Below are 23,967 nucleotides of genomic sequence, written 5' to 3' on the forward strand. Positions count from 1 at the left end.
AGTTCATGCCATAAAATGTTCTGAATAAACAAATAACTTAACACAAATTTCTGTTTCTAAATATGAACTGTCTCTCAAACTAAAACACATATAACGTTAATTCAGATTATTCTAATTTAAATCTAAAATCTTCACATTCTTTTTCTTTATGCTTTAATATATGTGTGTTTTGTGTGGTATATATTTAACCTTATATAAATAGTATAATACTGTATATATTCTTCCAGCATACTTTAACAAGCTTCTTTAAGACATAAAATTCTAAATAAACACAAAGATTACCTGGAAAGGAATGTTAAACATTCGCTAGGACTCAGTGCTTAGAAAAATATTATTACCAAAGAAAGATAAATCATGATTATTAGGCTTCAATTATAACAAACAGAAATATCTAAGATGCAAAACGCAGCCCATCTTCAGTGATGCCTCTCACAAAGCGTTCTGACCTTCTGCAGAACAAAGGCTATAGCCCACCTTAGGAATGCCATGTGTAGAGATCTTAACAAGAAGCTTGGGGGTCTAACCTTTTCTACCTTGCCTAAAAGGTACAGGCTACACACCGCCACCAACACAGCACTGGGGGCCTCCCTGGCAGTCCAGTGGTTAAGACTCTGCACGTCAAACGCAGGGGGCATGGGTTCAATCCCTGATCCGGAAACCAAGATTCCACATGCCACACAGTGCGGCCAAAAACACAAAATACGGCATTGGTTCCATCAGCATGGATATGTTCTAAATTGCCATAAGAAAATCTCTGTCTGCTGTACTCCCCAGCATCAAGAATTCTCCCTAACGGACAGTAAATAATTGTTGAATGAAATCAATGAATTATATAGGATGAAAAGGAACATAATAATAAAAATAACAAATCCAGGAGCCCCCTGAATTGCATGACTTTTAAGAACCCTTCCAACTATAAAATCCTATGACTTCTACTTTCATTTGTTCCTCTTTGTCCCTGCCACTACTTATACGGACACTGTGAAAAAGAGCTCAAAAAAGAGAGCCAAGAGATGACTGCAAAAGCAAAACACTGGATTAAGATCTATGTTTCCCTTTTTATAACAACTCCCACATTTACATTATTAAATTTTGGAAATCTTATATAAAGATTCCATATCAAGTTTATAACAAAAAAAAGTCACTAAAGATGCAAGAATTACTATCATTATAGTAAGAATTTTAAGGAAACAAGATGACACCCACATCAGGAAGCAAGATGAAACACTAATTATGGCAATAAATCTGGTTAGATGTAAAAGTCTGATTTGGGGTATTAGCTACTTAAAAGTTTATCAGTGTCAGTCAATACTATATCAATTATGTTTTATGAATCTTTGTTCTAAAATGTGTTTTTGAAAAATATTTGAATGTGTGATGATTCTAAAGACTAAATTATTTCTAGCAAACTATAGCTCCAATGGATCTCAACTGGAAATTATCATTTACTCATCAGAAGTATGCCTAGAGGACTTCCCTGGTGGCACAGTCGTTAAGAATCTGCCTGCCAATTCAGGGGACATGGGCTTGAGCCCTGGTCCGGGAAGATCCCACATGCGGCGGAGCAACTAAGCCTGTGCGCCACAACTACTGAGCCTGCGCGCCTAGAGCCCGTGCTCCACCACAAGAGAAGCCACCGCAATGAGAAGTCTGCGCAGAGAAGAGTAGCCCCCGCTCGCCATAACTAGAAAAAGCCCGCGCGCAGCAATGAAGAGCCAACGCAGCCAAAAATAAAAATAAATAAAATAAATTTATTAAAAAAAGAAGTATGCCCAGAGCCATCTTGTTAGTTATGTGGGACAGATACATGGTCCTATTATAACTTAATTCTGAATCTACCTAATCTCCTTCACTGAAATGGTGATTTTTTTTTAACTGATGTAGAGTTTATTCACTTTTTTTTTAAATCAACTTCTACTCCTCAACAAATTAAACATTATTTCTCAGTTATATGTAAATGTGGGGCAAAAATAAACTACCCCTTATATAGCACAATTTACTATGAAATAGTTCAACCAAAGAAAGAATACATTGACATACCCATCACCCGGCTTCACATTACATTAACACTTTTCCATAATTTGTTTCAGATTCTTAAGAATAAAAAAGTCAAATATAGTTAGAGTCTTCTATATATCCCTCACCAATCTCCTCCGACTATTCTAAAATTGATGTTGCCCCAACTGTCTATATTTTTATACCTTTATTTCATACATATCAATAATAATATTTTTATGTATATAATAGGGATTATAATGTCCTATCAAAATTTGTTTTTTATTCAAAATTATGTTTGAACTAATTAAACTCTAGTCAATAAATGACAGGCATGCTAAACTGCTTAGTGTTTAGTGGTCAAATATACTAATGTTTGCAACTTACTCTAAAGGCATCAACTGCCCATTTGTTTAGGGTCCTGGAAGATTTTAGTCCCCAGGGCAAAACACCATAGTAAGATGCTGAATGGGTAGGAAGGCATCAATAGCAGGCATCTGTTCCTAGGAAAGATAATGAAAAACTCTGAAGTATCTTAAATATTCATTCTCTCCATACTCTTTGTAAACTCTTCACATATGCTTGCACGTATGCTCCAAGAATTATGTGCAAGAGTGTTCCCAAACTGGAAATAATCTACTGCCATCAACAAGAAAGAATAAATACATTCCGATACAGACAATGTAATACTACACTGCAATTAAAATTAAGTAAGATAAAGCTCATAGAGTTAAATGAAAGAAGCAAGTCACTACAGAATATATATGGTGTGATCAATTTAAATAAAGTTCAAAGGGGTAAAACTATAAAGAAAAGCTTATCACAAAAATCAGGATAATAGTTATTTTTAAGGAGAAACAAACATGGGCAGAGTGGGGGATTTCTTTTTTTCTTTTTAAATATTTATTTATTTGGCTGTGCTGGGTCTTAGTTGTGGCACTCGGGATCTTCATTGCCGCATGCGGGATCTTTAGTTGAGGCCTGAAGGATCTAGTTCCCTGACCAGGGATCGAACCTGGGCCAGCTGCGTTGGGAGCAGGGAGTCTTAGCCACTGGACCACCAGGAAAGTCCCGCTGGGGGATTTCTATCTTAATAAACAGGCTCTATTTCTGTTGTGACATGGGTAAACACTATGTAATTACATTTAAACTGTGTATGTTTTATACATTCCCCTACATGCACATTTCAGTTTTAAAGAAAAAAGGATAATGAATTGCTCCATTACAATACTCAGCTTCCATTTAGTATTTTGGTATAAAAAATAAGATGCATATAAACTAACAGTTATTAAATCAACACCTCATTTTTATAGTTTTAATTGTAAAATTTTCTAGTTTCACTGTTTACAGGACTGTTTTGTAAAACACAGAAAATAACCAATTTTCTTTAATTTAGATTTGTAAAACTGTACCATACAACTCTGCACAAATACAATGACCACTGTATTACTGAGCATCTATCACATAGAAAATGAACTTTACATGACTTTATATCATGTAAAGTCACACTGGTTCCTGCTACCTTGAAGAACTTCTATTCCATGGGGTAGAAGACTGGAAAAAGATAGATCCAAGAAAATACAAGTTTGAAAAATCAAAAAACCAAAAACTTGTATAAGGGGTTGCCTTTAGGCAGCAGGACTGAGAGTGGGAAGGGGTAGAGAGGCTGCTTTTCACTAAAGGCTTTTTATTAGATTTTTAACAATGTGCATCATTTTGATAGCTTTTTAATATAAAAATTATTAAATCAATCTTCATAAAAACTCCAGAAGGCATTCATATTGTTTACTGTTGTGCTTTTTTTTTGGTTTGTTTTGATGCTGGCAACCAATCTCAAGCTACAAAATATGGAGATAAAAAAGAGCTGATATCCTGCTACTCAACATTAAAAGACAAATGAAAGAAGAGCTCTGAATTCCTACAGGGGTAAGAGAACGAAAGTGAAAAGAGAAGTTTACCTCTACCAACAAAGCAAACACCCCAGGAGTGGGGTGCCTACACATTTGTAGTATAGCTCAATAGCCACTTTTACTCTAGTATACAGATCGTCTGACAAGACACAAAGATAGAGGTAACAAATAACTTGCTCTTTAGGAGTTCCTCTTCTACTAATGGGAGAAAGATTGCTCAGACAGTTGAAAACTGCCCTAATCATTTAGGTTGACTCAATGATATTACTAATTTAATTCCTACCATTTATATGAGGCAGCTCCTAAGCAAAGGAGCAAAATATTCTGGCCAACTGATGGTAGCAAAATTATATTCAGACCATTCAACTGATGGGACTCTTCTTCCCATTTCTATGAGAGTCTGTGAACACCTATGTCCCATTAGATGAGACGTAATGTAATGCAAAGCCTACAAATATGCAATCAACTATGCAGTTAAATGTCCAAAGAAACTCAAACGGTAAAAAAAAGTTACTCCCTGCCAGACTCAAACAATTACAAACACTAATAGTGTATTTCCCAGGAGAGAAGGGTTTTCAAAGACTATAATGCTACCCTAAATCAGGAAGGGGCTGTTTTGGCCCTAACCCAAGGAAAACAGAATGGAGAGATACCATAAAGCACCAAAGGGAACTAAAAAAAAAAAACTAACATTGGAGAGAGTGTGATGGTTCGCTGAGAGATAAAGAAGAGGCTAATCATACCTGAAAAACAAAAATAATTAGTTTTATTATATATTGTGGTCAAGCCGGTAGTGAATGGGGAGCCGGAGGAGAAAAAGTAGAATTAGAGAAAAGGAAACAGGGAGAGCCACAAAGTTGAAAAATATACCACAGCAAAAAACTGGAACAGACAAAGGGATAACTAGGGTAGGGAGACGAGGCTAAATAAGTTCTAGTGCCTTTTCTTACTTACTACAGGCTGTGGGCTTCAAAATACCACTGTTCCTTAAAAATTCAGATATTAAAATGCTAAGTAACTGATTAATCACTCTTCACAGCTCTTAAGCCTGCGAACTCTCCAAGAAAGTGTGGCAGCCTGTGCATCACAGTCATCTAGAGTACTTATTAAAATTGCAGATGGATAAGTCAAACCCCAGGACCTAAGGAACCAAAATCTCTAAGTTGAAGTCAGGTGATTCTCTGTTACACCAAAGGTCAAAAATTACTACTTTAAAGGTAGTATACTACCCGGCAGGTGTTAATTACTTCTTTGGTTACAATGTGCAGGCATCAGAGATTAAGTTGAAGGCCACATGCCCTTTAAAGATTTGCTACCACTAACTTTAACAGGACCTGCCCAACTGAGCAGCCAAGGGTTTAATGCAGCAAATAACACCGGCCTATACACTTGTGCTTGATACTCTGTCAAAGGTTGAAAAAGGTGAAGAAATAGAATAAAACATCTCTGCTCTCTAAGAGCTTATATTCTTATTCTTATTGAAGACACTCTCCTTAACCTACACAAACGCTATTCATTCTTCAATACTCTTAATTCCTAAAGACTCATAGACTTTTCTGCCTATTTTAAGTCTCAGTCACCTTTCACCTCTAGGCAAACAGTCTGAACCGAAATTTAACAACTCAGTGGTTTGGTTCCATTCTTTACTTATTTCACCTACGTTTTCCCAGTAAGAATCTAAGTTTGTGAGACGAGAGCCCAGGTTTTCTAGCCTTCTGTGCCCTGTTCGTTGCTTAGAACAATGATGGCCACACTGTGGAGGATCTGACACTGAAATAGGTTAGGGGACTTGGAAATTTAAAAGATTCAACAGTCATATGCAAAGCATTTAAAAAATCTAAAGAAAGGCAGATCTGAAGTAAATTTCAACCACCATAATAAAACACATCAAAAAGTGAATAGACAAAGATTTTGTATTCCCCAGATTCTAAGACTCAAGTGCCTGGTATGTAAAGTAAACTTTCAAAGAAGAAGAGTAGGGTACAACAAATGGAATGAGATTATTAATTAGGGGAAGGTTAAAGTCAAGATTGTACTTACGTTAGAGTTTAGAGACCTCTAGATTTTTGTAAACATATGCAAAGTTTAACACACACACTTTAATAGAACAAGGTATCATACTAAACAGTATATGCCCTCCCAAAACAATATGAGGTAAAATTAAGGTGGAAATAAACCTGTCTTTCTATCTGGAAGTTCAACGTAAATTCCCAAGTCCTTGTATTTCCATCTCCCTGAGGCCCATCTTAAACATGCAATGTCACAATGCTTCAACTATGAAAAAATTCTAATAGTAGTGGAAAAAAGCTGTTGTAGAAATTAAACAAATGGCTCATCCTCTCTCTGATGAAAAAGGAAACTTAGTTTGAACACATTTTCAAAATCATTAGTTAATTCATTTGGTCATACCTTATCACCAAAATGATCACCAAGCAACTTAATTAAGGCTTTATTTACTCTTGAGGAAATACAGACCATTTCAAACAAAGCATCACTTGTTGGTGTGGGCTAGCAGGAGCAGCTCCAGGCTGGAAGGCCTGCCATCAAGCACTACATAACCCTGAGCAAGTCACAAGACCTCTTTGAGCCACTGTTTCTTCAACTATAAAAGTGAGGCAGTTGGATGATCTTCAGTCTTTTTTAACGCTAAGTTCTTCAAATTGGTAATTCTAAGTTTAATTCTGATGACTCACTTTAAACTCATATTCAACCTTATAAAAGGAAAGGGGTGGGATGGGAAGGGGACTGCCTAATAAGTCGTACTGGCCTTCCTTTGCTTCTATGCTTTTTTTTTCCTCCCTTTTCCCTGAAGCCCCACCTCAGTCTTCTCCACATAATAAGAAACTGAAATATATGACTGGTATTTATTTTTATTTGAATTGCACCAATGTCTTCATTTTAAGAAACTAAATTCTTCTACTTCTCTTTAATAAATAAAATCTTAATTATTTGCTTCTTTGTGTGTCCCTTGATTTTTCTCTGTGGGTCGCTGGCCTTTAAAAACTCAAAAAAAAAAAAAGAAAGAAAGAAAAGGAAGGGAGGCAGGGAGGAAGGAAGGGAGGGAAAAAAGAGAGAAAGAAAGGCAAAAAAGTTTCATTAGATTTTTCACACAGAGCACACTACAAGTAAATACAACCTCTGCTTACTCGAAAGCTGACTAAACCAGCAATATGCAAACAAAGATGACAGCAAATGGCTCAGAGCTGAACTGGTAAAATGTCTGCTTGTGCCTGTCTTATAAGACCACAAATTGAGATCTGATAAGAACAATCCTTTCAAAGAGTAAGAAATAATAATTGACTGCCTAGAAATCTTCACTTTCATCTGACAGGCCTTGAAGCAGTTAGAAATTTATTAGCAGCGAATTCCCAAAGAACTAGCTAAATATCATTACATTCAATAATAAATGACTTGGCAAATTTTATTTCTAAAAACTGTATTTGGAATCACTGCATATTCAAATTTTACTTTCATTCAAATTTTAGTTTCACAAATAACTTTCGTAAGCAATATACTGCTGCATCCAGCTTCTCAGAGCACCTAGAACTTCAAGGCACACCAGAATCTCCTAATTTCAATAATGAGAAATATTTCAGGAAAAAACTAAGCAACCTTTTCTAGGTATTTTTTTTTTTTTACTCCAAACAAGCAAATTTTAAGAATAGTTGTATAGACAGAAGGTTAATACTCTTTACTTTTTCTTTTTACACAAAATACTACGTTTCCTCAGAAACTAGCTATGCTTCTAAGGCTGTTACTCAGAATAAGTTTCCAGTGTGAATTATAAAACTTTATTATTTTTTTCTAATAGTAAATGAATCATTCTAGCCTTTCTTACCCTTTAATAATCACTTTAACTTGTTATCTAAATGACCATTCATTTTACTCAAACTTATATAGTTTTCAAAATTAAGTGTTTAGTACAATTTCATTAACTTTAAAGAAAGAAAAAAGGATATTACAAAGGGCATTACAGTCAATGAGCAACACCTATGACTGGAGGTGTCCCAAAGTTCCCCTTAACTAAAACGCCAAAACAAAATCTTCGCTCTTGAACTTCTTTCTTAACACCCAAATCACAGGTGAATAATATAGTTTACTTAATTGTAAATTACAGGGTACCCTCACAAATACAATTACATTTTTAAAAATTGGAATTTGATCTAGTTTGCTTTGTAGTATGAAAAAGAAAGTAAGAAAAATCTCCTTTATTCTCAAGTCATATGGGGGGAAAAAAAAATCACACAAAATATAAAAAATGCTTTACCAAGAAGATCTAAAACTTTCCAGAACTTGAATGCTTTGTTTCCCCCTAGTAGTGAAGTTCAATCAGGCATGTGACTGACTACACACATTTTTTCCAGAGAGTTAAAGAACACATTCAGCCCTGTCCTTCGACAGGTAAGAACCACCCTCCGTTTATCAGGCTCAGGAAACAGCCAGAAGCAAACACGCAAACTCTTAACAAGTTACCTTCAAATATTCTCGTTCTCTTTAGATACTGTCCTTTGGGCTTGAAAGTAAAAAGCAATCCGGCAAGTTTTGTGCTGTTAAAATGGCTCCTGTAGATTGGGGAAGTGGTGTCTGTGCTTCAGCTTATGAGTCATATGTGAGACTGAGTGTTTCTAAGGGAGGCACGCCCATGTTGCCGTGGACCCAATTACTCTGCTAGGTCAGACATGCGAATCCACAGGTGAAAACGGGGAGAGGGGTAGAAAAAGGAGAGAGGCACAGCCAAGGAGCAAGGTCTACCTTGATTAACCCATTACTCAGCTCGGATTAATTACCATAATTTAAAATTAACAATGAGATAGAATCTGTAAGGAAGCAAAATGAAAAACCTCTATGTTGTTTTAAAAAATAAAAATCTCCATTTTTAGAAGTTATTTTAATATAGCAACTAAATAAAACTATGAAAGAAAAAAAAAGTAGGGAAGGGAATGGAAGAGAGACAGCAAACTTTCTGGCTTTTAATGTAACAATGGCCTGCTGAGTCTAACCTGGCAACTCATTAACTCATATAAAAGGGGTATATTGCTATGTAATCTGGAAAAGCTAGCACACTGTAATACCACATGCAGATTTATACATTCGCTAAACAGATAAAATCCACTAGAAAATTCAAAGTTCAATGGAAAAGTAAGTGTGAATTACTAATCTGGTTTTCAGAATAAAAAAGCAAATTTGGGATTAGAAAGGAACTGAAGTTCAATATAGCAAAATGATTTTAAATAGAATTGCAAGCTTCACAAAACTCTATTTGAAACAAATTATCAATGCAATCACTGTTCATAACTCTACTACTGCCAAGTGATAGCCACAGTTTTCTTTACCTTGCAAACAAAACTGTCCACACATAGAAGCCAACCGTGTGCAAAGCACCCTGTTACAGCTCTGGTGAGCCCCAGGGTGTCAACAAAACATATGGCCAGTGCAGTTTGCTCTCCAAGTCATCGTACATCTGACAATGTGCCCAAGCAGTGGAAACGGTAATTACTACAGCTACTTACCCTGTCCTCTGGGCGAGTATTTATTAATTTACTCTAAGAGCTTAAATTGATCAGAATGGCTTAAAAGCATTAAGTACTTCCAAAAGTACTTGAAATGAAGAAGCGCAACTCACTAGCTAGGCTTCATCCTATCTTTTACAAAAAGTAAATAAGATTTAGCAAGGTTTTCTTCCTTTAGTTAATTACTTGGAAGTAATTATTCTGCCTTACTAGAGGCACAGCTGAGAGGACAAGCTGTCACTGACAGGAACTTTACAAACTGCTACAAAACATAATGATTGTAAACTAACTTTCTGCCCATTAAGTACCTGTTTATCCATGCCACTGAACACTGCTTGACTAATATTTTTACTAAAATCATCTCCACGATCTAACAAATTATTAATAAAAATTATGCTAAAAAGAAAAATACATCACATTTTCTACTGACAAATGTTATATTTAACTTGCTTTAGAGCTCATTTATCCAGAATGACTACTTGGAACCCAAACACCAAGGAAAAAGATCCTCTGAGCAGTCACGGGAAATTTTCACTGGAAAATCCCCCAAGTCGTTTCCCAGAGCTAAAATTTATCTTAGATAATAGCCACAAATAAGCCTAACAATCTGATTATCTTTTACCTAATCAGAATTAGAAGTTATAAGTGGTGAAAAAGGGACAAGTGAAAGGATGATGTCGAACCAACAAGTGACAGAGTGGATAATGAAAGATTTTTTAAAAACATCTAACACTATGACTATAACTTTAAAAGTACTGGGGTCCAAAGCCACTCTGAAAGGTCAGTAAGTTCTACATACTCCCTGAGGATATCACCAAATAGTAAGTGCCTAGAAGTCAGCATTATTATGATAAAGGTTTTTAAAAAACAAATGACTAACATCAAATGTGTGAAATTTTTTATGAAGTATAGATATATAAAAGGGTTTGCTTCTGCTATTGAGAAAATCCTTTTGTATCAAGTACCTTATTACTTGATAATGGCAGATATTCGGACTGTAATTTAAAAGTACTTTTGGCCATCGGTATGTAGAAGTGAAGTAAAAGATGTAAAGTAAAAATAATCACCCCTCTTCAACAGAAACAAACATCTGAGTTGTTCCCAAAGAGGCGATCCAGAGCTGCTACTGTAATATATTGCCCCTTTGCTCAGGGGTGTCTCTATAAGCGTTATCCTACCACCTACAGGAATTGGATCCTGGTTCTATTCACAGCTCCCAAAAATCAATCTCCACCAAACAAACAAACAAACAAAAAAAAACTGGCAAACAGTTCAGCACAGGTTGAGTTCAAATCCTAGCTCTGCTACCTATTAGCTGTGTAATCCTGGGAAATTACTTCTAACAGTACCCACCTCCAACTCAAAGAATTATTGTGAGAATTAAAGTCAGTTCATATACTACTATTTGGAATATATAAAGAACTTTCACAACTCAAAAATAAGAAAACAAGCCAATTTTTTAAATGGTCAAACTATTTGAACAGATACTTCACCGAAGAAGGGATACAGATGGTAAATAAGCAGAGAAAAGATCTCAGCATCATTACTCACTAGAGAAAAGCAAATTAAAGTCAGAATACCACTACACACCATTACAGTAGATTAAAAACAACAACAACAACACTAACAATACCAAGGGCTGGTGAGGATATGGAACAACTACAACTCTCACACACTGTTGGTGGGAATGCCTATTCGGACAGCAGTTTAGCAATTCTTTATAAAGTTAAACATACACTTATCCTACAATCCAGCTGTCCTACTCCTAGATATTTACCTAAGAGAAATGAAAATATGTGTCTATTTAAAAAAATACATAAATATTTATAGCAGTTTCATTCATTATCATCAAATACTGGAAACTTAAATGTCCACCAACTGGTGAACAGATGAACGCGTTGTGGTATATCCATACGATGGAATGCTATCAGCAATAAAAAGGTATTAACTTCTACACTTCTGACAGATGATACCATATGGATGAATCTAAAAGCATAAGGCTAAATGAAATAAGCCAAACTCAAAATACGTACTGTATGATTCCATTTATATGACATTCTAGAAAAGGCAAAACAAAAAAGACAGAAATTATATCAGTGGTTGCCAGGGGATGGGAATGAGGGGAACGGGTTGACTACAAAGGAGAACAAGGGAACTGTTTGGGGTGATGGAAATATCCTATATGGTGACTGTGGTATTGGTTATAATACCTGTACATGTCAAAAATCGCAAAACTGTATAACTAAATAGGGCAAATTGTACTGTATATGAACTATACCTCAACAAATGTGACTTGAAAAAGAAATCCAGTTCATGTACAATACAGTACTAGGCACTTAATAAACACTTCATAAACATTAGCTGTTATTATTATGCTTCATAGTAGAAGCAACCAGTATCAAATACTTCAGGATGACAAACTTTAGGTCTCTAAATTTGTAAATAAAATGTGGCATCTTAGACTTGTGATGGAAATATAATGCACCTGTATATACTGTGGGTATGTTTGTTTCTAAAATTAGATATATATCAAAGTCAGTATATATCTTAATATAGAGCTGTCACACCTGGGGGAATTGCCAACATTTATATTTGAACTATTAGCTGAGAAAGATGTCAACTGAATGAATTTATTAAATGCCAACTGAAGTTAAGACACTGTTCATTTCTTTGTTTAAAAATAGAACTTATGAAAAGAATTTACTGTGTAAGCAAGCACTCTCTTCTTCCCTTTTATTTTTACCTCTTCTCCTTGAACTCAAATTTGAGAACTTCTAGTACGTGAAAATACAGAACAGTCTAAGTTTCATATCTAGGAACCCTGGGCTAAGAAAAAGGCATGGTTTGAATCTTTCTGGATCTGCAGCTAACATGTTTCCATCCAGAGATGGAAGAAGAAAAGATCAAACCATTAAAATGATAAATGACCAAAATCACTCTTCCCTACTATTGAAATATAAAAATAAAAATTTAAAGACCAAGATTCAGTGTTATAAATCTTTCAGTGGGACAGCATTAATTTTGTTGATATTAAAACCTCCAAAGCGTAATCCCAGGTTCTGAGCAACGTGCAGCATTTCCAAATGTGAGCTTAAATGTAATTCTCTATTATCTATCACTAGATTTGTTAAACCAAGACCCCCTCCCCCTTCCCCCTTCAGATTATAAGACTCATCCATAAGAACGTCCTCCTGGTCAAGTGTCTGTGTGTTTTCAGAGGCAAACCAAAGGCAAAAGGGGCCACAGCTTTGCCTGGCTTTGTTCATTACTGTATTCCTACCACTAAGACAGGGTCCAACACATAGCAGAAACTCAGACATGAATGAATAACTTTTCTCAAACAGTTCATTGAAGGGAAATTTTAGCGTATCAGGATTTTACCTGTACACTGAAAATATTTTTAACAGACATGATTTCACCCATGATTTTTTTTCAAACAGGTTATAATTGACATAAAACTTTATATTAGTTTCAGGTGTTCAATGTAATGATTCAATATTGTACACACTGCATAATGATCACAGTAAGTCTAGTTACCATCTGTCACCATAGAATTTTTTCCTTGTGATGAGAACTTTTAAGACTCTCTGAGCAACTTTCAAAAAGGCAATACAGTGTTAGTGATTACAGTTATCATGCTGTACATCACATCATCATAACTTAATTATTTTATAACTAGACCTCCTTCACTCATTTAATTTACCCTCTAACCCCCTTCCCCTCTGGCAACCACCAATTTGTTCTCTGTATCTATGAGTTTGGTTTGGTGTTGTTTGTTCATTTGTTTTGTTTTTTAGATTCCACATATAAGTGAAATCATATGGTATTTGTCTGTCTGACTAATTTCACTCAGCGTAATACACTCAAGGTCCATCCATGTTGTCATGAACGGCAAGATTCCATTCTTTTTTATGGCTGAGTAGTATCCCATTGTATGTATGTGTGTGTATACATATATACACATCTACTTTATCCCTTCATACATCAATGGACACTTAGGTTGTTTGATTTGACCCATGATTTGATATAGTTGAATTCATGTAACTATGTTACAAGATTCTATTGTATGTGTTATTTTGGGTGTTAGACTTTCCTTTCTTGTCAAAAATAACCAAGACTTGACTGTACAATTATATTCTTTATAATGCTCCCAGGTAATATGCTAAGTGCAATCTCAAGTTTTATATCACCATGAAATTATCTCTTGCAATTTAAAATTCAATATTGAAGACAATATATTTTTTACTTCAGTGGATTGTAACCAGGGATGCACCTCCGAATTACCGAAAGAAAATTCTGAAGATACATGCCTACTCCTAGCAACAGATTCAGTGGTGTGGATAGAGCCCAGGCTTATGAGAACCACTGCTCTGCTGCTACAGAGCCCTAGAACCTAATGTAGTTAGTGCTCTTCACACAGCAGCCGCTCAGAAAGACTCTCGTCACCTTACGATTCAGCAACCTCCAAATGTTGTAGAGAGGAAATCTTGTTTTTTATATTGAGATGAGAGTGAAACTTCAGCTCCTCCTTTGCTATTCTTCAGGTAAAAGCAACATATCATAGAAAAATAATATCTCAACAACATCTTAACTGTCCCTTTCTCTACCACCAACTGCGTACTTTCAATTCACGTTTCACCACTCTCAGAGAAATCTTCCTAAATAACAACTCTGTGAGTGATGTGATGATCACTCATGGCTGAAAAACAAACTTTGATTCCCTAGAGGCAAAAAGCTGGACTACTTATCATGGTGTTCAAAGTTTTCACAATCCGACCTCACTTTACCTGTTTCCAGTCCTATCTTCCCCACTCTCCACCTCTTCCCCACTGTCTATCTCGGGTCTGTTTTTCTCTCTCTCCCTCCCTCCCTCCCCACCCCCATACACACACACACACACACACACACACACACACACACTCACTCTCTCTCTCTCTCTCTCTCTCTCTCTCTCTCTCTCTCTCTCTCTCCAGCCTTACTGAAACCTGGATTGCTCCATTCCTATTTGTTTGCCTTTTCTGGGCTTGGAAAGCACTTACCTTATTTCCTACCCTTTCCCTTATCTCTGCCTACTCATCCATCCTTCATAATCTCAGTTCAAATGCCTTCTCTACATGAAGGCTTCCCTCTGTTGCCCCACTTATAACTATTATTACAAGAACTGACCACAAGGCTGAAAGGAAACTTAGAGATCCTCTATTCAGTCCAGTGGTTTTTAAACTTTTCTGTTAAGTAACTGAATTCTTATAAAAATCTTCAAGGACACTTGATACTACATTCATTTAAGTCTTCAGTGTTTTAAGAAAACCTAAAACACGGATACAATCTAGTCTCATTTAAAAATAGGAAAAGGAGGTCTACAGAGAGGTGACTTGACCAATGTCAAGTTAGTAACAGATCTGAGGTATTCTTAGGCACTCATTCATTTAGCAAATATTCACTGAGCATCTACTATGTGCCAGGCACTTCTCTAGGCCCTTGTTATACAGCAGTGAAGAAGACGACACATTGTTGATAAACGACCCCTACTCACATGATGCTCACATTCTAGCCAGGAAGAGAGAAATGTTATGAACTAAATATATAGTATGTTGATTATAAATAAAAGACACAATAAAATGTGTAGTATGTTAGTGATAAGGACGAATAAGAAAAAATAAAACAGCAATGAGAAGAATATGACAATTTACACAAACTAGCTAGGGAAGACTTCCTTTTGCCAGGTGACTTTTGAGTAAAGACCTCTAGCCATGAAGACACATCTAAGGAAGAACATTTCAGGCAGAAAAAAGCCCATGCAAAGACTCTAACAGGGAGCTTGCCTGATATGTTCAAGGAAAGCAAGGAGGCCAGTGTGGTTCATGTAGAGAAAATAAGGAAGAGAGTAACAGAAGGAGGAAGAGCACTAGAAACTAAGGGAGAGCCTCACTGTTTGGAGACTTTAGCAGGGGAGTTTGGAGTAGCTGAGTCATAAGATTTGACTGCTGTGTTGCAAAAAAACCTGCAGTGAGCCAGGGATGGAAGAAAGGAGAAGCTTATGCAATAACTCAGAAAAGATGATAATGGCTTAGACAAAGGAGGCAGAAGAAGAAGATATGAGTAAATTATGGGTATGTTTTTAAGGAATATCCAACGAGATTTCTGAACGGACAGCAAGTGGGTTGTGGGGGAAATAAGGCTTCAAAACTCAGTTTCTGGCCACTGGAAGACGGCAGATGCCAAAACTGTGATAGATTTGGGGTAAGGGGATATCGGGAGTTACTGAACACATTAAGGTGAACACAGATGGCGATGGTTTTGGGTAGGGGGAGATCAGGAGTTACTGAACACACTAAGTTGGAGATGCTCATTAGCTATCCAAGTAAAGATGTCAAAATGGTATTATTGTCCTGGAGCTGAACACACAGTCCTGAAGCCCAGGGTAGAGGTCTGGGCTAGGTATATATAATTTGGGAGTCATTAACATCTATTTGATGTTAAAGCTACAGATATAAAAGGTAACAATGACAGAAGCTTGGGGACACTCTACTATTTAGAGGTAGGGGAGATGAGGTAGAACTAGCAAAGAAGGCTGAAAAGGAGTACCCAGAAATGCAGCAGGAAAATAAGGCAAATGTGGCATTAACCTGAAATTTAAGTAGAAGTACTTCCAGGAGGAAGGAATGAGCAACTGTGCCAAATGCTGACAACAGATCAAATGAGATGAGGTCTGAGAGGAAAACGACAGTTGATTTAGCAGCATGGACATCACTGCTGATTTTGAAAGAAGAATTTTCATGGTGTGGTAAAGGTGAAAAAGAAACAAGCAAAACATCTGATCAGATAGAGTTTAGGGGAGAATGAGGGGTGAGAAACTAAAGACAGAAAGTAATTTTGTTGTGAAGGGGTCAAGAAAAGATTTTTGGGGTGATGGAGAGACTGTTGTTTAAGAAAAGCAGTGCCTTTCTTATTGCCCAGAACATTTCATTTTGTATTGCAGTTAATTTTGTACAACTCTGTGTCTACATTCATAAACCAGTTACCCACTTGAGGGGAGGAACTGTATCACGCAGCTTCTATAACCAACTGTGACTGTGAACAAGTTACTGCACACCACTATGGGATTTCAGTTTCCTTTTTTTGTAAAATATTGAGAGAGTCTAGAGATCTGGTAATTCTGAAAATCCATTTTAGTTCTGACATTTTATTACTCCATAGCCTCTCTGAGGCCTCTGAATAGTGTTTGAGGAACTGAAAACAAAAATCACATTAAGGCTACATTTAAAAGAGAAGTCTCCTCCTCAAATTTTTATATAATTTATTGAAAGTAGTATGTAAAATTACCAGATATTCAGAACAACCTGGAAACTTTATAAAGTCCTCCAAAAATTCAATTACACTTATTATACTTTACTAATAAAAGGTTTTAAGAAAAAGAAAACCTATACTAATATTCTAGAAACATTTTTTTATCTTATGGCAGTAGGATATTTAAGCAAATAGACTTTTAACACAAGTCCCAAAAAGTTCATCTTAAAATACACCAAAACTCCATGCTCTTAAAAACAAAAGACAACTACCTTTTGCCATTAGTAAAATTTAAGACAACACGATAAGACAATAAGACAATAAGATAAGACAATAAGAGGTCAAGCCTCTTATTTTACACTACCCTGATTTAGACTATGTCTATTTTTATTTGATATTTCTTATTTATCTATAAAACAAATTAAAGGCCCTACTTACAAGGAGACTAATAAAAAAGCTAAGTATTATGGCTTTCTTATAAATAAATGCACTCAATATAAATTCATCATTCCTTGTGGACCAATGACTTACTTGGCTTGAGTTTTTGCTGTAGGCCTGAATCACAGAAGGCTCAGCCCCGAAGATTAAAACCAAGCAACGTGAAAAAAATTCACCTTGCTATTACTTTTGCTCTTTAATAGAAAGAACCAAATATAAACAGAAAAGTAGGGGAATTTTAGGATATGTTAAAGAAACAAGAACTTCAATTTCTCTTAATTACATTGCTGGTCAAAATAGAGAAATGAAGAAACTAACGTTAGCAACTAGCCCTGAAAATCCACAAAAAATTGACGTAAATTGCTTATTATAGTGTCAGGACACATAATGTGTTCTCAAATACCTATCCAAAAAGGGGGAATAAACAAACATACTAATACTACATCCATACTCAGCAATAAAATGAAATTAACTATTGATAAATACAACTTGGATAACTCTTAAAAGCATTACGTTGAGTGAAAGAAGAAGCCAGTGTCAAAAGGTTACATACTATACGATTCCATTTACATGACATTCTCAAAGAGACAAAACCGTAATGATGAACAGATCAGTGGTTGTAGGGGATGGATTGGGGGGACGGTGGGACTGACTATAGGGACAGAGCATGAAGGTGATGGAACTGTTCTATATCCTGATTTTGCTGGTGGCTACACAAACTTAAACTTGTATTAAAGTTCATAGAATTGTACAGCAAATAAAGGAATCAATTTTACTTTATGATTAAGTTAAAAAATAAAACAAAAATTGTTTTTAACTCCAGTAGCCCAAAAACTCATTACTCCAGTCCATAATCATTAGAAAATATCAGACAAAATCAAATTGAGGCACATTCTACACAATACCTGACCAGTACTCTTCCAAGTGTCAAGGTCAAAAAGGACAAGGAACCACCACAGATTTGAAAGGATATATGACAACTAAGTGCAATTTGTGTATCCTTGGTGGATCTTGGAACAGAAAAAGGGCATTAGTGGAAAAACTATAAAAATCCTACTACAGGGCTTCCCTGGTGGCGCAGTGGTTGAGAGTCTGCCTGTTGATGCAGGGGACACGGGTTTGTGCCCCGGTCCGGGAAGATCCCACATGCCGCAGAGCGGCTGGGCCCGTGAGCCATGGCCGCTGAGCCTGCACGTCCGGAGCCTGTGCTCTGCAGCGGGAGAGGCCACAACAGTGAGAGGCCCGCGTACCGCGAAAAAAAAAAAAAATCCTACTACAGTTTAACTAACGGTATTATACCAATGTTAATTTCTTAGTTTTCATCATTGTACTGTGACTATATAAGATGTTAACATGAGTGGAAGATGGATGAAAAATATACAGGAACTCTCTTTACTATTAATGCAATTCTTCCATGAGCCTAAAATCATTTCAAAGTAAGTTAAATGCCAGAATCTTTAAGAAAAAGGTTTGCAATAATTTCATAAAGCAAAAATACATTTCTTTCTCTTTCAAGAACAAACCAATGCCATCCTGCATATTTTGATCACCCTGGTGCAGTTTGATTACCTAGTGTAGGTCTTACCTGCACTAAGATCATATATATTATCTGAAAGGGATAAAACAGATTCTACCATAAATTATATGACTTACTAGCTGTGCTCACTTTCAGTGTATATGTTTATAACTTTAAAAATTCTATCAACATTTGATTTTCCAATTCAAGAGGGAAGTCTTTCCGGGAATTCCCTGGTGGTCCAGTGGTTAAGACTCAGCGCTCTTACTGCTGGGGCCCCAGGTTCAATCCCTAGTCAGGGTAACTAAGATTCCATAAGCCATGTGGCACGGCCAAAAAAAAAAAAAAGAATGAAGTCCTCCTAAAGGAATTTCTCATAAATTCTACCTCCTAATATTCTTATTAAAAAAACCAAAAAAACTTCAATGGCCTACCAGCACCCACAGAGTAAATTCCAATACATTTTTGCATCTTGACTTTGGTCTACCATATTACAGCCTCACCTGTGACCATGCCACCTCCCAACATTCACCCTATAATCCAGCTTTGCTGAACTTATTAACTGAGAGCATGTCACACTTTCTCACTCCACATTTGCTGGCCTTCCCCACCTGGGGAATCTCTCTTTCACCATTAGAAGGAAGAACTGGTCACTTCCTCCTTTGTGCTCCCACAGTATTTTGTAAGTGATCTAATAGACAAACGAATCACATTGTTTATCCATTCATACATACATTTATACACTGCTAAAATATGCAAAGCACTCTAGCTTTCGGGGACCTAAAGGTGAACTGATTTCCTTTATAATTCCTCTTGCTTACTCTGCTGGAATATCTGGTGAAGACACTCTTTTTTGTTTTTTCATCATTTATTTACATGTCTCATTGGTCATTTATTTCAGCCAGATAGCATTCCTGACCCACAACAGTGTTTAATAAATATTTGCTGAATGAAAACATTTGGAGGTTCAACTAAATACTGTCTCAATCATAAATCTGCTTTTTTCTCTTCCACACAGTCCATGCCATTCCCAGGTCATTTCTGCAAGTCTAAATTACACAAAAAGCGAGGCCCCTTTCTCACTTTCCTGAACAGTCCAATTCCGATGAATAGGTTGGTTAGGCTGGGTCTGGCAGCCCTGTTTAATGGTCAAGCCCACAGCAGCGAAGCTCTGCATTTGTTAAAGGAGAACAGCTTCTGGATTAGTCCCAGTGCTTACACCTGAACATCGCATTATGTTAAGTCTACAAATAAAATTAGAGACAGAACAAAGGAGGAAACTCCCCAATAGATTAGGACTGATTATCCTAATCAGTGGCCCTTTCTTTGAACTTTCGTCTTCTGTCCTTTTCAGGCTTTTACTTATACAGCATCCTGTCAATAAACTTCTCAAATTAGAAACAAGTTGGTAAACGTTTCAGTAAAGAGGAATATTCAAATAAAATATTTAGACTACAGGCTTTATTTATTCATGTTTCACAACACCATTCAGACAATTAATGGCTTTTTTTTTTTTTTTGCGGTACGCGGGCCTCTCACTGTTGTGGCCTCTCCCGTTGCGGAGCACAGGCTCCGGACGCGCAGGCTCAGCGGCCATGGCTCACGGGCCAGCCGCCCCATGGCATGTGGGATCTTCCCGGACAGGGACCCGTGTCCCCTACATCAGCAGGTGGACTCTCAACCACTGCGCCACCAGTGAAGCCCAATTAATGACTTTTTGAACTCATAATTTACTCTCATCACAAAGGACACATTTTAGCTACATCCAAACTGCTCTGCTGCTCTTCTCCCATACTTGAAACCATACCACTTGTACAGATGAAACTTGAAATTTTTTAAGTGTTTTAGATTTATTTATTTTATGAAATACTTCTTGGACATATATGATGCTCTAAGTATTTTAACTTTCTCAAATTTCTATCTCCAGGTCTCGCTCCTGTACCACAGACTCCTCTATCAAACTTGACAACTCCATTCCAATGTCTGATTGGCAAACTTAACATATCCAAACCTGAATTCCTGATGTTCCCTTCAAAAAGTACCCTACCACCCACAGTTTTCTCCAGTCATCTTGGTGGCTATTCAATACTTCTAGCTGCTCAGACCAGAAACCTTGGCTTTCTTGACTGTCATATACCTACATCCAATCTGTCAGGAAATCCTGTTGCTTCAATGTTCAAAATATATATAAAACCCTAACACTCAACTTCATTGTTACTGATATCTCTTACCTGCATCAATCACTGAGGCAGTCCAAGCAGCCTGACCTATCTTTTTAAATGGATTACTCCTGATTGCTGCTTCTCTCTCTACAGTCTACTCTCAAAGCAGCAATCAGAAGTAATCCATTTAAAAAGATATGTCAGATCATATCACTCTCCAGCTTCAAAACCCTCCCATACTGCCTCTTTTCACACACATAAAAAAGTCTTCGTAACTGTTCAGGACTGCAAGATCGTACCCTGCCCCAGCCTCTGTGATTTTATCTCTTCCTACTTCCCGCTTGCTCCCCCTCTTCTAGTCACACTGATATCTCCCTGCTATCCCATGAACACATCAAGCATACCTCCCCCCAGGTCTTGCACAGCCTGTTCTCACTGCCTTTTATGTTAGATATCCCGGTAGCTAAGGCCTTTACCTCCTGTGCTAAATTGCTGCAGTAATAGCTACTAATTTGTTTAAAATTCCCTATGTGAAACATGACTGACTTTGCCTCTTCTCCCATTAAGAGGCGGAGTCTACTTCTCCATCCCTTAAATGAAGAATTGGGCAAGTGATTTCCTTTGGCCAATGGATTAATAATAAATAAAACACAAGCAGAGGCTTGAAAAGCTGAGGCACACAGAGGCTTACCCTCTCTTGCTGCTAGGATCCCTTCTGCCACCACAGAGTATGAGAGCCACACAGAGAGGTCCCAGCCATGTAAGTGAAACCACCCTACATTATGCATCCAGCCCTAGCTGAGTCAGCTCTGAAGAAGCAGCCAGTCCACCCACAGAATCATGAAAAATAACAGCATAGGTGATGCATATAGTTGCTCAAAAATTATGACCTGCTCATTTAAAGCAGGGATTTAAAACCATTCTCACCCTAGAATCCTATGCCCTTTCTATAACATCCCAAACTTTTAAAACCTCATAAACATTTTGAACTTTAGAATTTAGTTTGAACCACCCTAGAGACATCTCCCAAATTTAAGGATACTAAAATAAGCATGTGTCATCTGTTACACAGATTAAGAATTCAGACGATTACAAATTAGAGAAACAAGTCCCCAGGATTTACTGATCTCTCTGCCTTGGCTCTTGCTGTTGTTTCCCCACCATCCTTTCACCCCATCCTTCAAGACTCTGCTAAAGTTCATCTGAAAGAAAATAAGAAAAGTGAGGAATTTTTTTTAAAAAAATGCAAACTATTATTAGTAACAAGTAACAAGATAAGTAACAAGGTCCTACTGGATAGCATAGGGAACTATATTCAATATCCTGGGATAAACCATAATAGAAAATACTATAAAAAAGAATGTATGTGTATCACTGGGTCACTTCACTGTAGAGCAGAAGTTAACACAACACTGTAAATCAACTATACTTTAATAATTTTTTTTAAAAAGAGATCTGATACTACCAAAGAAAGAAATCTGATACTATACAAACTTAGGTTATAATAAAAACAGCATCAACAAAAACATTAAATCCTATTTTGTCTGGGGAAAAAAAAAACCCACAGAGTGGAAGAGGGCTCATTAGACAGTATTAGCTAACAATTTCAAACCACTGCTAATCATTAAAAAAAAACAAAACCTATATCACATTATTCCAATTAGATTTAAATGTAAAAAAAAAAAAAAAGGACCAGCAGAAAATATAAGCATTTATATACTATTCGGTAAGAAATGTCTTTCCATGTATGACACAAACAGCAAAAAAAAAAAAAAAGATATGGAAAAGAATGACATTTGACTACATAAAAATCTAAAAGCACCATAACCAAAGGTAAGGCAAAGGATAAACTAGGGGGAACATATGACAAATTTTTTAAAAAAAAAGAAAAAAGAAACAAAACCTAGTCTTAGGTTTGGCTTACCCAGGCAAAAACATTTGTTGAAACTCAACAAATGCTTTACAAAAACTAAAGTTCTTGCTCCATTTAAAAAACCAACTAGAAATCTTAGCCAATAAGAAAGGCAATACATAAGAAAGGCAATATATAAGAAAGGCAATACAATATGGAAATGCAACAGTGAGCTCATTCTCAAAGAAAACAGCCTTGTCCTCTTCAAAGGTTGACCAATGAACATCCAATTGTTTTAAATTGAAATAAAATGTTTAAACTAAAAAGATTCATGGATTTAATCTTACAAAAATTGTACCTCAAAAGGAAAAAAAGTAAACAGATATTGAAACTATAGTCAGTGATAAGCATGCTAAAGTATTTAGATGGAAATGTGCTAATGCCTGCAATTTACTTTTTTTTTTTTAATTAATTAATTTTGGCTGCGCCCGGCCTTAGTTACAGCCTGCAGACTCTCAGTTGCAGCATGCATACAGGATCTAGTTCCCCGACCAGGTATCGAACCCAGGCCCCCTGCACTGGGAGCACAGAGCCTTACCCACTGGACCACCAGGGATGTCCCTGCAATTTACTTTAGATAGAAGGATAAAAGTATGGTAAAGCAAATATTATAAAATGTTAATGATAAAATCTAGATAGTGGGTGTATGAGTGTTCATTATAAAACTTCAGCTTTGCTGCATGTTTAAAAACTTTCGTAATAAAATGTGGAGGAAAGAAAACACTATTATTAATTGAATCAAACACTCTTATTAAGCTTGTTTCTTATACTGAGACACAGGATTTATTAGATCCACTTTAGAGATTCTGTGAAAAGTTTTAATTTTAAATGGATTTTTAAATGTCCTCCCCCCTTTTCTTCTTTTAAAATCAATATTTTCTGCCTCTTGTCTGTATTTTTTAAGTGTTAACCCACAAATTGAATATACCCTGTGCTTGGCAAATGAATATTAAATGATTTTTCCTGGGGGAAAAAAAAAAAACACTCTTATTAGAAAAATGGGCATTGGGCATGAAGAGGCACTTCACAAAATGTGGCCAAATACAAGAGATGTTCATTCTCACAACCTCAGAGCAGAGAAACAATACCATTTTTCACCTATTAGCAAAAAGTAAAATGATTAGAGAGGGTATGGGGAAATAAATGGTCTCATACTCTATTTTTGAGAGTATAAGAATAGCATTCCAGAGGCAATTTCACAACCAAAAGGTCTTTTTTTTAATCCATTTAACTTATA

General features: G+C 36.4%; 1 protein-coding gene across 2 annotated transcripts in view; it reads right to left on the reverse strand.

Moving 5' to 3' along the window:
- The window catches only part of ELF1 (E74 like ETS transcription factor 1), a 104,794-nt gene that overhangs the window by 67,821 nt on the left and 13,006 nt on the right, over positions 1-23,967 (reverse strand). Inside the window, exon 1 of one of the 2 annotated variants that reach the window (XM_029210333.1) lies at positions 8,379-8,662. The exons of the other annotated variant lie outside the window; for it this stretch is intronic. The gene's annotated coding sequence lies outside the window, so the exon portion shown is untranslated. Of the gene's footprint in view, positions 1-8,378; positions 8,663-23,967 lie in introns of those variants that run through there. 2 annotated transcript variants of the gene reach the window in all.

Source organism: Monodon monoceros, unplaced genomic scaffold, assembly GCF_005190385.1.
Source record: "Monodon monoceros isolate NGI ecotype Baffin Bay Population unplaced genomic scaffold, NGI_Narwhal_1 Super_Scaffold_8, whole genome shotgun sequence".
Lineage (NCBI taxonomy): Eukaryota > Metazoa > Chordata > Mammalia > Artiodactyla > Monodontidae > Monodon > Monodon monoceros.